General features: G+C 40.8%; 1 protein-coding gene across 1 annotated transcript in view; it reads right to left on the reverse strand.

Moving 5' to 3' along the window:
• The window catches only part of LOC120541301 (transmembrane 6 superfamily member 1-like), a 79,948-nt gene that overhangs the window by 65,442 nt on the left and 864 nt on the right, over nt 1-13,642 (reverse strand). The window lies entirely within an intron of this gene.

Raw genomic sequence — 13,642 nt, forward strand, 5'->3', positions numbered from 1 at the left:
AGGGTCACAGAGGGGCTATCTGGAGATCACACACACCCACACGTACAGTGGGAGGAAACCCTGTGTATCCAGAAGAGTGCCTATGCAGACACAGGGAGAATATTCAGACTCCATAAGGCAGAAACCAATGTCAAGTCAAATTGGGAAGAATGCACTGGTAAAGCTCATTGACGTATCCACTACACAGCGAAACAACTCGGGATCCCGGTTGGCAACCCCCCAGGCAGACACACGGTCCAGTCCCACCCACTGGAAACAGCCAGGTGTTAAGTTGGTGACCCCTTGGCCTGGTCCACACATTTGGGTCCCCAACAATGAGATCTTACGAGCCGGATCACCCTCGGGTAGTTGTGCCACATGGCCGTAGTGCTGTAACTGACGCTCCCTCACAATGCAGTTCATGTGCCTCATTTGGGACTCCATGAGCAACACAAAGTCAAACCAACGGTACCCAAGGATTTTCCAGAGAGACACAGTACCAAAGAAGTCCAGTCTTCATCTAAGGTTACTGGATAGCGTCCATGTCTCATAACCATATAGCAAGACAGGAAGCACCAGGACTCTAAAGACTTGGACCTTCGTCCTTTTGCTTAGATATTGGGAGCGCCACACTCCCCTTTCCAGCGACCTCATGACCCCCCATGCTCTCCCAATCCATCTACTGACTTCATAGGAAGAGTCACCAGAGACATGAATGTCACTGCCAAGGCAAGTAAACCTCTCGAGGTCGACACTCTCTCCACAGACTGACACACTGCTGATGGCCGTGCCTAAGAGGTCATTAAAGGCCTGCATGTTGGTTTTTATCAGGACGCTCACAAGCCCAGACACTCAGACCCCTCACTCAGTCTCTCGAGCGCCCCGATCAGAGCCTCCATTGACTCCGTGAAGATCACAGCATCATCAGCAAAGTCAAGATCTGTGAATCGTTCTTCACCAACTGATGCCCCACAGCTGCTGGACCCCACGACCCCACCCAGTCCATGAACAGAGTAGGAGCAGAACAGACCGCTGACGAACCCCAGAATCAACTGGGAAAAACACAGAGGTTCTGTATAAATAAATATAAATATACAATAAATAAATTGTATAGTAAATTTATTAAATATTGTTTGAAACAGGAACAGAACCACAAAATAAGACTAAAGTAATTATATATCATACTTTATATACAATAAATGAACACTTAACAACAGTTTTCTAGATTTTCTACTGAACATATTATTGGACTTGCTATGTCTTTTTCCCGACGGTGTTTTGTTATTGTGTTTTTTTTACATATTAAAAAGCAAAACATTAATTAAATACATTGTATTGCATATTTTTTGCGAAATGAAAAAAGGTTCAGTGGTGTCCACATTGTCCAAAGTGTGGCTTCACCTCCAGGTTCTTCCATTTTTCTCCCACATCCCCTACGCGGTAGGTGGATCAGTGACACCCCCAATTAGTCCCATGTAAATGAAGGTGGGTTTCCTCAGCTTGTGCCCGTATGAATAACTGGCACCCTGTTCAACTTTGGTTTTGCTTTTGTGTTTCCGGGATAGGCCTCAGCTCCCTTGTATTGAATTAAACGGGTGTGAATAACGTAGGCATGTATTGTTTGTAAATGGTGGTGTGGTGTGTAGTGCAGCTCCTTTCAGATACCAGATGTGGTGAAGTTTTCATTTTCTCTAAGTGTGCATCAGATCATTTGCTGTTGATCCACCATCCTAAAAAACATGAAGGTTATGTCAACTCTGACTCTGTGTTGGGTATTTATGTGTCAATGCCTTACATATGGACTGGCACCCCATTTAGAGTTGTTTCATGCTTGGCATATGTTGCTACATGTAGTTTTAAGTAAATAGACAGATGTTATGTAAAAAGTGTGTCCTTAATGATGATCTGATGTTATATTATCACGTGTTTGACAATATTAAAGAGAACAAAATATACCAGAAGATGCAAAACAGGAAAAGCAGGAGTTCACATTTCATGACCAAGGCTATAAGCAGAAAAGTGATGATTATGGTGCTATAAGGCTGACGGGAGTGGTATCTCTGAGGCTAAGGATCTGCGCTGGTATCCAGAAGGTTGCCAGTTCGAATCCCCGTCACTACCAAAAGAGATCCTACTCTGCTGGGCCCTTGAGCAAGGCCCTTAACCTTCAATCACTCCAGGGGTGCTGTACAATGCGCTCTGACCCCAAGGGGTATACAAAAACTAACAAATTCCTATTACAAGAAATTGTGTAAGGCAAAATAAAGAACCTTGATCTAAGGAAATTTACTAGATCAGAATTTAATTTATTTATTTACAATTCGAGCACAGACCAGTTAAGTGAGTTGCTCAGGGTCACACATTACGCCTGACTAACATCTAGTTTAATGTCCATTACCTTAACTCAGGGGCGCCCAACTCCAGTCCTGGAGGGCCGCAGTTGGCTGCAGGTTTTCATTCTAACCCTTTTCTTAATTAGTGACCAGTTTTTGCTGCTAATTAACTTCTTCTGAATTCATTTCATGTGACTTGCTCTTGAAGACTTAGACCCCTCAATTGTTTCGTTTTCCTTAATTAGCAACTAAACAATAAGGAGATACAAAACGAGCCAAAACAGGACCAGCAAACTGTGACCATCGTACAGTATCTGGAGATAAAGGAAGGGGAAGGTCTCAGGAATGCTGACCTGCTCTTAGAAAACAGAAAATCCACAATTTCAGAAATCTTCAGAAAGATAGATAGATAGATAGATAGCTAGATAGATAGATAGATAGATAGATAGATAGATAGATAGATAGATAGATAGATAGATATGAAAGGCACTATATAATAATTAGATAGATAGATAGATAGATAGATAGATAGATAGATAGATAGATAGATAGATAGATAGATAGATATGAAAGGCACTATATAATAATTAGCTAGCTAGATAGATAGATAGATAGATAGATAGATAGATAGATAGATAGATAGATAGATAGATAGATAGATAGATAGATAAAAAGAAGACTCAGTATACAACTGGTTGGAGTGAAATTGGTTGAAGTTTGTGGCCCTGACTTAGTTGGTATTCTGTTGGCTCGCTCACTTCACATTTCACTTCTGTTTGGGTGCCATTTAAGGAAAGAAATGAAGCAATTCAGAGGAATGACGAAGAAATTTAGGGAAACAAATCTTTTAAACCCAAGTCAATTAAAATGAATTCAAAAGAAGTGAATAAGCAGCAAAAACAGATCACTAATTAAGAAAAGGGTTAGAATGAAAACCTGCAGCCACTGCGGCCCTCCAGGACTGGAGTTGGACACCCCTGTTTTAACTCCTTCACATTACCATCTGGCTAATTATAATCTGGACACCAGATTTTTTTATTTAGTATTCCTACTTGGTGATCATGATAGACAGCTTCAAGCTCAACACAAACATCATTTCAGATTGGCCATATCACATCGCAATTAGGAGAAACATGAAATTAACTTTAATTGAATTTATTGTGTGTATTAACTTAGTGATGCTGACACACTGAATTAGTTCAACTGAGCCATAAACGTTTTGCTGCTGACTTTCATTTGTACTCCACATCTGATGCTTCTCGTTTCAGTCGGCCAGCACTGATGGATTCCACTTGCCCCGACACTGCAATGGCCAGGAGGAACCTTTTCCCCGTGCGCCAAGATAAGCAGGGGAGACGTCTGTGTGCAACTGTGGAAAGCAAATCTTTAGCAACACGTTGCACTTCACGGCTTTGCATGCTTTAAACACGTTGTGAACCGGCTGAACGAAGTTTGTAGTTGCCATGAAAATTCTAAACAACATTCCTGAATGTCCCCCACGCGATTTTCTCGGCCCCACTAGCAGATCTTTGCACTGCTGTTCATTGATGACGTGTTATTTAGTTATTTAGCAAGATTCGTTATTTGTGGAAGCATCGATCTCAAATATTTAAAAAAAAAAAAGGTTTTATATGAAGAGCGGGCAAAAATATCTTTGTTGTATCGACCAGTGGTTTATATGCCACACCTTTTCTGTCCCAGAGTGGCCGATTCTTTAACATAATGAGACTCTTTAGTATGGCTGTCCCAACTTCAATACTTTTGGGGTATCAACACTACATTTCAACTAAAAGTGTCACTAGTTTTAGACTACCGGAGATGTTCCACTTATGTATACTTAAAATATAAGAAGAAATCATACAAACAGGCAATTGCAATAAAATGTTACATGATAGGAACAGTTTAAAGCTGATTTTTGTGACCAGTAGGCCAAAATCCATACGATACACTGAACTGTATTCAGGAAGCAAAATCTTCCATGACCAGTGTAATGGATGATTTCACCCAGATCATCTTCTTCTTCTTTCGGCTGCTCCCATTAAGGGTTGTCACAGCGGATCATCTTCTTCCATATCTTCCTGTCCTCGTCATCTTGTTCTGTCACACCCATCACCTGCATGTCCTCTCTCACCACATCCATAAACCTTCACTTAAGCCTTCCTCTTCCCTGTCAGCTCTATCCTTAGCACCCCTCGTCCAATATACCCCTCATCTCTCCTCTGCACATGTCCAAACCAACACAATCTCGCCTCTCTGACTTTGTCTCCTAATCATCCAACCTAAGCTGACCCTCTAATGTCCTCATTTCTAATCCTGTCCATCCTCATCATGCCCAATGCAAATCTTAGCATCTTTAACTCTGCCACCTCCAGCTCTGTCTTCTGTGCCACCGTCTCCTGCCCATATAACACAGCTGGTCTCCCTACCATCCTGTTGACCTTCCCTTTCACTCTTCCTGATACCCGTCTGTCACAAATCACTCCTGACACTCTTCTCCACCCACTCCACCCTGCCTGCACTCTCTTCTTCACTTCTCTTCCACAATCCCCATTACTCTGTACTGTTGATCCCAAGTATTTAAACTCATCCACCTTCGCCAACTCTACTCCCTCATCCTCACCACTCCACTGACCTCCCTCTCATTCACATACATGTATTCTGTCCGTGGTGGTCCTACTGACCTTCATTCCTCTCCTCTCCAGAGCAGATCTCCACCTCTCCAGGGTCTCCTCAACCTCCTCCCTACTCTCGCTACAGATCACAATGTCATCAAAAAACATCACAGTCCACGGGGACTCCTGTCTAATCTCGTCTGTCATCCTGAAATATTAAAATGTGAAGAGTAGAGTAATAACAACAACAACATTTATTTCTATAGCCCATATTCATACAAACAGTAGCTCAAAGTGTTTTACATAATGAAAAATAGAAAAATAAAAGACACAGTAAGAAAATAAAATAAGTCAACATTAATTAACATAGAATAAGAGTAAGGTCCGATGGCCAGGGTGGACAGAAAAAACAAAAAAAACTCCAGACGGCTGGAGAAAAAATAAAATCTGTAGGGATTCCAGACCACGAGACCACCCAGTCCCCTCTGGGCAAAATAATAATATGAATGTTTGTATATTAATGATATCTATAATTTACAGTGGACGGGCTGCGAGTGTTTCCTGCCTTGCCACAGTGCTGATGGAGCTGGCTGTGCCCTCCTGTGACACTGAATTAAATGAAGCAGGCTGAAGAACGTTTGTATAGATGTGTGTGTGTGTGTTTATAGTAGTTGGGCAATGCAAAAATCATAAAAGCATGAATTAATACTTGAAATAGAAATGGAAGCTAAATATTTATTCTCCCCAATGATTACCATTCATAACAATAATAAACACTGAATGCATGGAATTCAATTAGACCCGAAGTGAAGTATTTATTATATACAGTATGATGAATCTTTTAAACAAGAGTAAAAGTAACACAGTTAAGTGCATTTTATAATAACAATAAAAAACACACAAGGTATGCAAAATGTTCCGATTATTGGATGAAATTGTGGAACAGAAGGAGTGTAATACAATATATTGTTCAATTATAATATTTTATATATATTTATATAAAATCCAAATACCACTGACTCACTCATCACGAAATCTCCTGACCCGTGAGGACTTGGGACTTGAAATCTAGAATGTAGGTTACCCTTGGCCCACAGGTGCTCGCTAAGAAACGGCTTTCAAAATTTTGTGGTCCAAGCGTGAACTTTCTTAGTTTCATAGACCCGTTTGTATGTCTGTCTGCTTTTCATGAGTGGACTACTTAACGGATTTGGATCGGGTTTTTTCCTATAATTTGCTTGAACATTCTGTTGATTTTGCAACTTCTCTCATTGCGTCAAGTATCATAGTTCACTTGCAGTACCGATTTATTAGCGCAAATCCGAGAGAGACTCCTCGGGGGGCGGGGCCCTCCTCACTCACGCATCTGCCTCGGGGTGCAACCTTAACTCTGCTTAGTTAGCGAACGAGAGAACTACTTAACGGATTTAGATCTTTTTTTTTTTTTTACCAGAATTTGCTTGAACATTCCGGTTGACTTTGTGACTTCTCTCATTGCGCTAAGAATCATAGTTCACTTGCCGTACTGATGTATTTATGCAAATCCAAGGGAGTGGCTGTGGGCCTTCCTCATTCACTCGCCAGCCTCTGTTCAAGTTAGTCTAAGTCTTGCCACATATTCACGCTAACCTGAGACAGAGGCTGTGGGGCGAGGGGACGGGGTAGAGTGACGTCAGGAGTGGGGAGCCAGGCGGGGCCTCCTCACTGTCCTGTTTCACTAATACGCGGGCGAAGCCACAGGGGATGGCTAGTTAGACAGTCCCACATCAATAACATTTCCCAGACTTCATATTTCCACTTGCGTCACATTAATCGTATTCACCCCTCCGTCACTCCCCACACCACTGCTTTCCTCGTTCATAGCCTTGTCACTTCTCGTCTGGATTATTGCAATTCCCTTTTCTTTGGTCTTTCTCGCAAATCTCTTTATAAGCTTCAACCGGTCCAGAATTCAGCTGCCCACCCTCATCATTACTTGAACCCCCTCTATTCACCATATCACTCCCGTCTTGCAGCAGCTTCACTGGCTTCCAGTTCAGTTCCGAATTCAATTCAAAATTCTCCTACTAACTTTTAAGGCTCTCCACAACCTTGCCCCTCCATATCTGTCTCGCCTCCTCCATGTTGCCATTCCCTCCCGCACCCTGAGATCCTCTTCCTCCATCCACTTGAATGTCCCCTTCGTCCGTCTTACCACTATGGGGAGCACAGCATTGAGTTGCTCTGCTCCTCAGCTTTGGAACTCACTACCACCTGAGCTTAGAAATATTGAATCATTTTCACTTTTCAAATCTAAACTTAAAACTCATTTGTTTAAGAGTGCGTTTACTCTTTGATTACAATTGCTCTGTCTGATTTTAACTTCTGTATTTTACTTTTGTTTTTTTATCTATTGTTCGGTGTCCTTGAGTGTTTAGAAAGGTGCCTACAAATAAAGAAAATGTATTATTATTATTATTATATATTGCATAATTGCATAATTCCTTTTAAAAAATAACTAATATTTACAGAATGTGCCCCATGGGGAAATCTGTTATTTTGCTTTGAACACAACAGTTTAAATAAAACATTCAGAAAAGTCAGTTAAATATTTCTTCAAGGTCTTCAGGAGGCTTAATAACAAGTGTGGAGCACACTAGAAAACAGACCGTGGGTTACCAACGGCCCTGCTAATTAACAACATGCTCAGAGAGGTTGTGCTTCAATGATAAATAAGGCAGATAATATGCGGCTCTGTGACTCTGCACACGCTCCCCTTTTCTACAGGGGCTGGCCCCGCCCATATTTCTGAAGGTGTGCACATTAGGTGGACTAGTGATTCTAAACTGCCCTCGTGTGGGTGGGTTCATGGGCCTCTTCTCTTGTTTTGGTTCAGTGCCATCACCTTCGACTCCAGTGGCTCTGAAATGGACTAAGCGGGTTAAGAACGTTACGTGATCAGAGTCTGGCATCCCGACTTCTTACTGAGATAAGTGAAGACCATGTGGCCACTACGAAACAAAGTTGTGTAAGACAATAATGTAATTTCTGCACTTCACCTTTCGTCACTATTTCAGCTGTCAAATGTGTTGCAAAACACTCGGCAGAAAAATAATACTTTTTCCAGTTATTTTCTCAATGCCACATTATACAAGGAGGCCTGGAGCAGGAAAGCATGCTGTTAGGTCAAAACACAGATAGAAATATGCCAGATACGACGAAAAAGGAAGAAAATGAAGAAGAATGAAGTCCCAGCAAGACATTATGCAAGCATATTGCTGTTGGTATGAAGGAGCCACAGTCGAGCTTCCTGATCCACTTCTGCTGAACGTCCTCAGTGTCAGAGTGTCAGAGAGAGGATGTGCAGCGTTGTTCATAACGGCACCCCGCTTTGTCGTCATTCTCTCCTTTGCTACGACCACCAAGGGGTCCAGTGTGTGTCCCATAACTTTAGTTAGCTTCTCGGATTTTTTTAGGATTTCATCTGCATCCACCCCTGCATGTCGGCCCTCTAACCTGCAGGGAAAAACTTGAGGGTTGGTGGCAGGATTGGCACTCCAGCCACCATAAAAAAACTCCCACTGTTCCAGTCCATCTGAACTAGCGTGGTGCTGAAGTGTCACCCGTCGCATGGCTGCACTCGGGTCCTAATCAGGATCTTCAGTTGGTTTGTCGCGTGGTGGGTGTGGCAATGCGCCGTATCAGTCCCTACTCCTAACCTCTCTAATTACGGCAGCTTTAGAAGAAAGAATCAAAGACGATACATGTACTGTCAATTAAAGGAGATTATGCCCATTTTGATTTTCACAATTCATCCATTGTCTGGAGCCAGGTTTCATTGTTTTTAGTGTCACTCTGCACAGGGCCAGTACATAAAATAATACACAAACCTGGCATGGATGGGATGCCAATCCATGACAAGACAGCCAAAGCAAAATCTCCAGTGCTGAAGTCATTCTTATGTGGGATTATTTTTATATGTTGTAAGTTGCACAGTATTAAACAATGGCATTTAAAAGGTCAATTGGGATAATTAAGCTGCCTAGGTGTGCAAGATAAGACTTTGGAAGCTAACTATTGTGTTAACCGCCGGTTCAGTAACAAAAAAGGGGGCACGAAGATGTGAAAAAAAGAAAACAAGAATCGAAAATATGAAAAATCCATCTATTGAAACCAAAACAAAATAACTTCAACTACATTCTGATACTAGAAAAATAAATATAGAGTAAGATAAATGTCGATAAAAGTTAAGTAGGCATAATAAACCTTGTAGCGGTGTGTCAGCAGCAAAAAATATAGGAATACATTTTATTAGGGTTTCAAAAAAACATTAGGGGGGCGCGATTAAAACTGTTAGGAAAACTCGGGTCGCGAATACTTAAAGGTTGAGAAACGCTGGTGTAAACAGAAAGCGGGCACCGTAAGTTTAAGCTGGGTGTGGGTAATCTGCCAAGATAAAATGTAGCAAGGATGTGCTTTAAAGAAAGGAACTTGGTGTGGGGTGAAACTTCGGTAACTTTGTCATGTATGCTGGATAAAGTAAGTTCATGAAAGGTGTAAGCAATGCATTAACCAGTCAGTTTATATGTTAAAAGATGTATAACCATGAATCAGCTCATCTCATTTAGCCACCCTAAAAGAAATAAAAAAATATCTCAGTCGATACTCTGATCCGCTTGCTGAAAGGAGGCACTCTGTCTTCAAAGAGAAAATAAAAGACACCATGAACAAGTTTCCTCCTGCATGGCCCCTGACTCAAAGAGGTCCTAAATGAGGACAAGATTTCTTTAATATATATATTCAGTTTATTTCTTCCACACTTATGGTATTAAATGAACCCTTAAAAATGTTCTACATACTGTATTGTTTTAACTTAAACACTTTTAATGTAAATTTAATATTGCTGATTATGATGTGCAGGAATTGTTGTGGAAAGGAAAGCAGGGAGAACAAGCAAACTCCACACTACACCTCCTGTTCAGAGGTTAATGTTAAAATTGAACCGCTAGATCAGGCTTCAGTGAGACCAGGAGACGGTGGCACAGGACACAGAGCTGGAGGTGGCAGAGTTAAAGATGCTAAGATTTGCATTGGGTGTGACGAGGATGGACAGAATTAGAAATGAGGACATTAGAGGGTCAGCTCAGGTTGGGATACAAAGTCAGAGAGGCGAGATTGTGCTGGTTTGGACATGAGCAGAGGAGAGATGCTGGGTGTACTGGGAGAAGGATGTTTAGGATAGAGCTGCCAGGGAAGAGGAACAGAGGAAGGCCTAAGAGAAGGTTTAGGCAGGTGATGGGTGTAACAGAACAAGATGACGAGGACAGGAAGAGATGGAAGAAGATGATCTGCTGTGGCAACCCATAATGGGAGCAGCCGACAGAAGAAGGAGGAGATCAGGCTTCACTTTTTCATTTTAACTTGTTTGCAGTGGAGTAAAAATAATATATATATATATATATATATATATATATATATATATATATATATATATATATATATATATATATATATACTGTAGAAAGCGTACCCCCAGACACAGACAGACCGACACCAGGATGTCCAAAACACACTTCTTTTATTTCTTTTTCACTGCACCACAATGTTCTCACACCAACTCTCTCCACTGTCTTCTTCTTCTTCTTCTTTCTCTTTCTCTCTCTCTCTTGACCTCCTTCTTCCTCCTCACAAGCTTCGTCTCCTTCCTCTCAACTTTGGCTCATTGTCTGGAAAGAGGCGGCCCCTTTTATCATGACACGGATCCCCTTGACGTCACTTCCTGGTGTGGCGAAAGTGTCAGGAAAGCACCTGGAAGCACTCCGGGTCTTCTTGGAATTACTTCCGGCAGCCTGCCATCCAGGATTCCCTCACTGTCCGGGCGCCCCCTGGCGGTGGCCACGTCCTCTCACGAGCGTCCCAGCTCCGTCCTTGTGGCCCCCAAATAGACCCGGGTGGCTGCCCTCTCGTGGCAGAGGAGAAGTGTATTGTCCAAGTCGGGGACTATCCAGGCATCCCGGCCGGGCAGTGTCCCCGTACATCTGTGACAATATATATATATATATATATATATATATATATATATATATATATACACACACAAATTAACATATACTTTGAACTTTATTGCCAGGCAACATAGTTATTTAGATGTCTCTTCTTGTTATTTCCATAGACATGATAAGGTAAATACAATTAAACAATACAACATTACATACAGTATTAATGAAAAGAAAATATATTCTTTGTTTCGGAGTGTGTAAACGGAGTTTAGTATGAGGGCAGGATCTGAATGTGATTACTTCTCTTTGCACTATTTGATTTCTCACCATTATGCTGATGAAGGCAGTGTGGTATGTTGGGTGAGGCTCTAGACTTTAAACCACAAAGCTGCTGGCTTTGCCTTAACTGCTAACTTACTGTGTGACCCTGAGCAAGTCATTCAATAGCCAATTGCTTACCTGTTCTTTTCTTATACAGTATGTTTCAATTTCATATAAGTTTTCAAATAAGTTCTGGAATTTTTCTTATTTTTTTCTTTTATCCCGGCCATCTGACCTTACCATTGGACTCATCTTTAGAAACTTAAAATACAATTCTATATAAAAAGAACTAACTATGTATCTATTTTATGTGTGTATTTTTTTTGTACATAATTTATTCATTATTATTCATCTTCTTCTTTCGGCTGCTCCATACTTAATTTAAATTTTTTTTTCTTTGCTTGTAACTTTTTCTTTGACATGTTGTAAAACACTTTGAGCAACATCTTGTGTATAATATGGTGCTATAGAAAGAGATGTTTTTGTTGTTACACTAAACACAAATACTATATATAAAACAATATAGGAAAGTAGAATTGAACTCAATCCTGTAATATATTAAGTCCATCCATCCATCCATTATCCAACCCGCTATACCCTAACTACAGGGTCACGGAGTCTGCTGGAGCCAATCCCAGCCAACACAGGGCACAAGGCAGGAAACAAACCCCAGGCAGGGCGCCGGCCCACCGCAGATACTGTATATCAAGTCAGACCTTACAATATAAACATAAAACAAAACAAACTTTAGACTGAATGTAGGAGTTCTATATAAAATTGTAGAAATATTTTACACATATATTTTATATATACTAGCTGTGCTACATGTCTTAAGTCAAGTTGAAATTCTAAGTAATCAATTCAAATGTTTGCAGTACGCCATGCAACACACGTTTCTGTTATATGCCATTTAGTATGGGATTCATAAAAGCAGTGTTCATGTTTGTGATGTACCAACTGTTGGAATGACAAATTGAATGTATTTTCATTACTGAAAAGGTTTGTTATGCGCCATCAATCAAAATGACAGAGACACAGCAACAGGACAGATACACAGACACTTAATATTTTATTAAGATATATATATATATATACTGTATATATATAAACCTAATTCCACTGACTCACTCATCACAAAATCACCCGAACCATGAGGATTTGGGACCTAAAATTTGGAATGTAGGTTACCCTTGGCCCACAGGTGCTTGCTAAGAAACGGTTTTAAAAATGTCATGGTCCAAGCGGCGTTCTGTCTATATGTCTGTCTGTCTTTACGTCTGTCCGCTTTTCATAAGAGAATTACTTAACTGATTTAGATCAGGTTGTTTTCTATAATTTGCTTGAATTTTCCGGTTGATTTTGCGACTTCCTTCTCTCATTGCGCTAAGCACCAGAGTTCGCTTGCCGTACCGATGTATTTATGCAAATCCAAGAGAGTGGCCGTGGGCCGAGAGTAGGGGGCGGGGCCTTCCTCATTCACTGAACACAGAGACCTACTGTATGTACAATGATGACTCCCTACAAAAATTACCTATCATTTTCAAACAAGTTGCATTGTGTTTGTCTTGTTGCAGGCACCATGCTTATTGTTTTTGGTCCAATACTTATTTTCATATCCTTGAAAAACCAAATGACCTTTGTCCAATATTTCTGCATGAACAGCTTTTGAGATACATAATTTATTTCAATATGTGCCTACACATGCATGCACACACCTAACACAAATACTTTTATAGGTGAAGATAACTGACAGCTTGCATGCCCTACCAGAACACATACTAAGATGAATAGAAAAAAATGAACACCCGAACACCACAACAGAGCAGTAAAGGCTGACGTGCACTGAGGCATTAAAAAAACTGTATCTGTACAGCTTGTTTACTTTGTGATCCAGTGTGTTTAGTTTCAAATGAAATATTATTGAAGTTGTTCATTGCATTCAGTTGCCCGTTTAGTTTACACTACACGTATTTGTGTTATATTATGTAAGTTAGTCTACTTGATTTTATGTTTTGTACGGTAAGACAGGTTGTATTTTATTAGAACATTTCCTTTGGTTGATTTCCCTGCGGTGTCACTAATTTACATGGAGGTACTGGACGGACCATTTATTCCATACTGATTTTTTTTTTTTGCGCACCGTTACCCCGAACTTGCAAACCACGCCCAACACCGCATAGTGCGGACTTGCATATTTTGGCTTTAAAATGATGCCCGTATTCCAAAAAGTAGATTTTTAGCGAGGAATGTCTAAAAATTAGGGCGAGACGATGGGTATTTGGTCCGCACCATCCGTTATTCCCTTACACACGGCATGGCGACATTGCATCTTAGACACGAAACTAAAGTGAATTGAACGGAATAACAAGCGGGATGGATCGGCTATTTGCTCACCCGTGTTAGGAAATGTCTAACTTTA

Source organism: Polypterus senegalus, chromosome 12 (genome assembly GCF_016835505.1).
Source record: "Polypterus senegalus isolate Bchr_013 chromosome 12, ASM1683550v1, whole genome shotgun sequence".
Lineage (NCBI taxonomy): Eukaryota > Metazoa > Chordata > Cladistia > Polypteriformes > Polypteridae > Polypterus > Polypterus senegalus.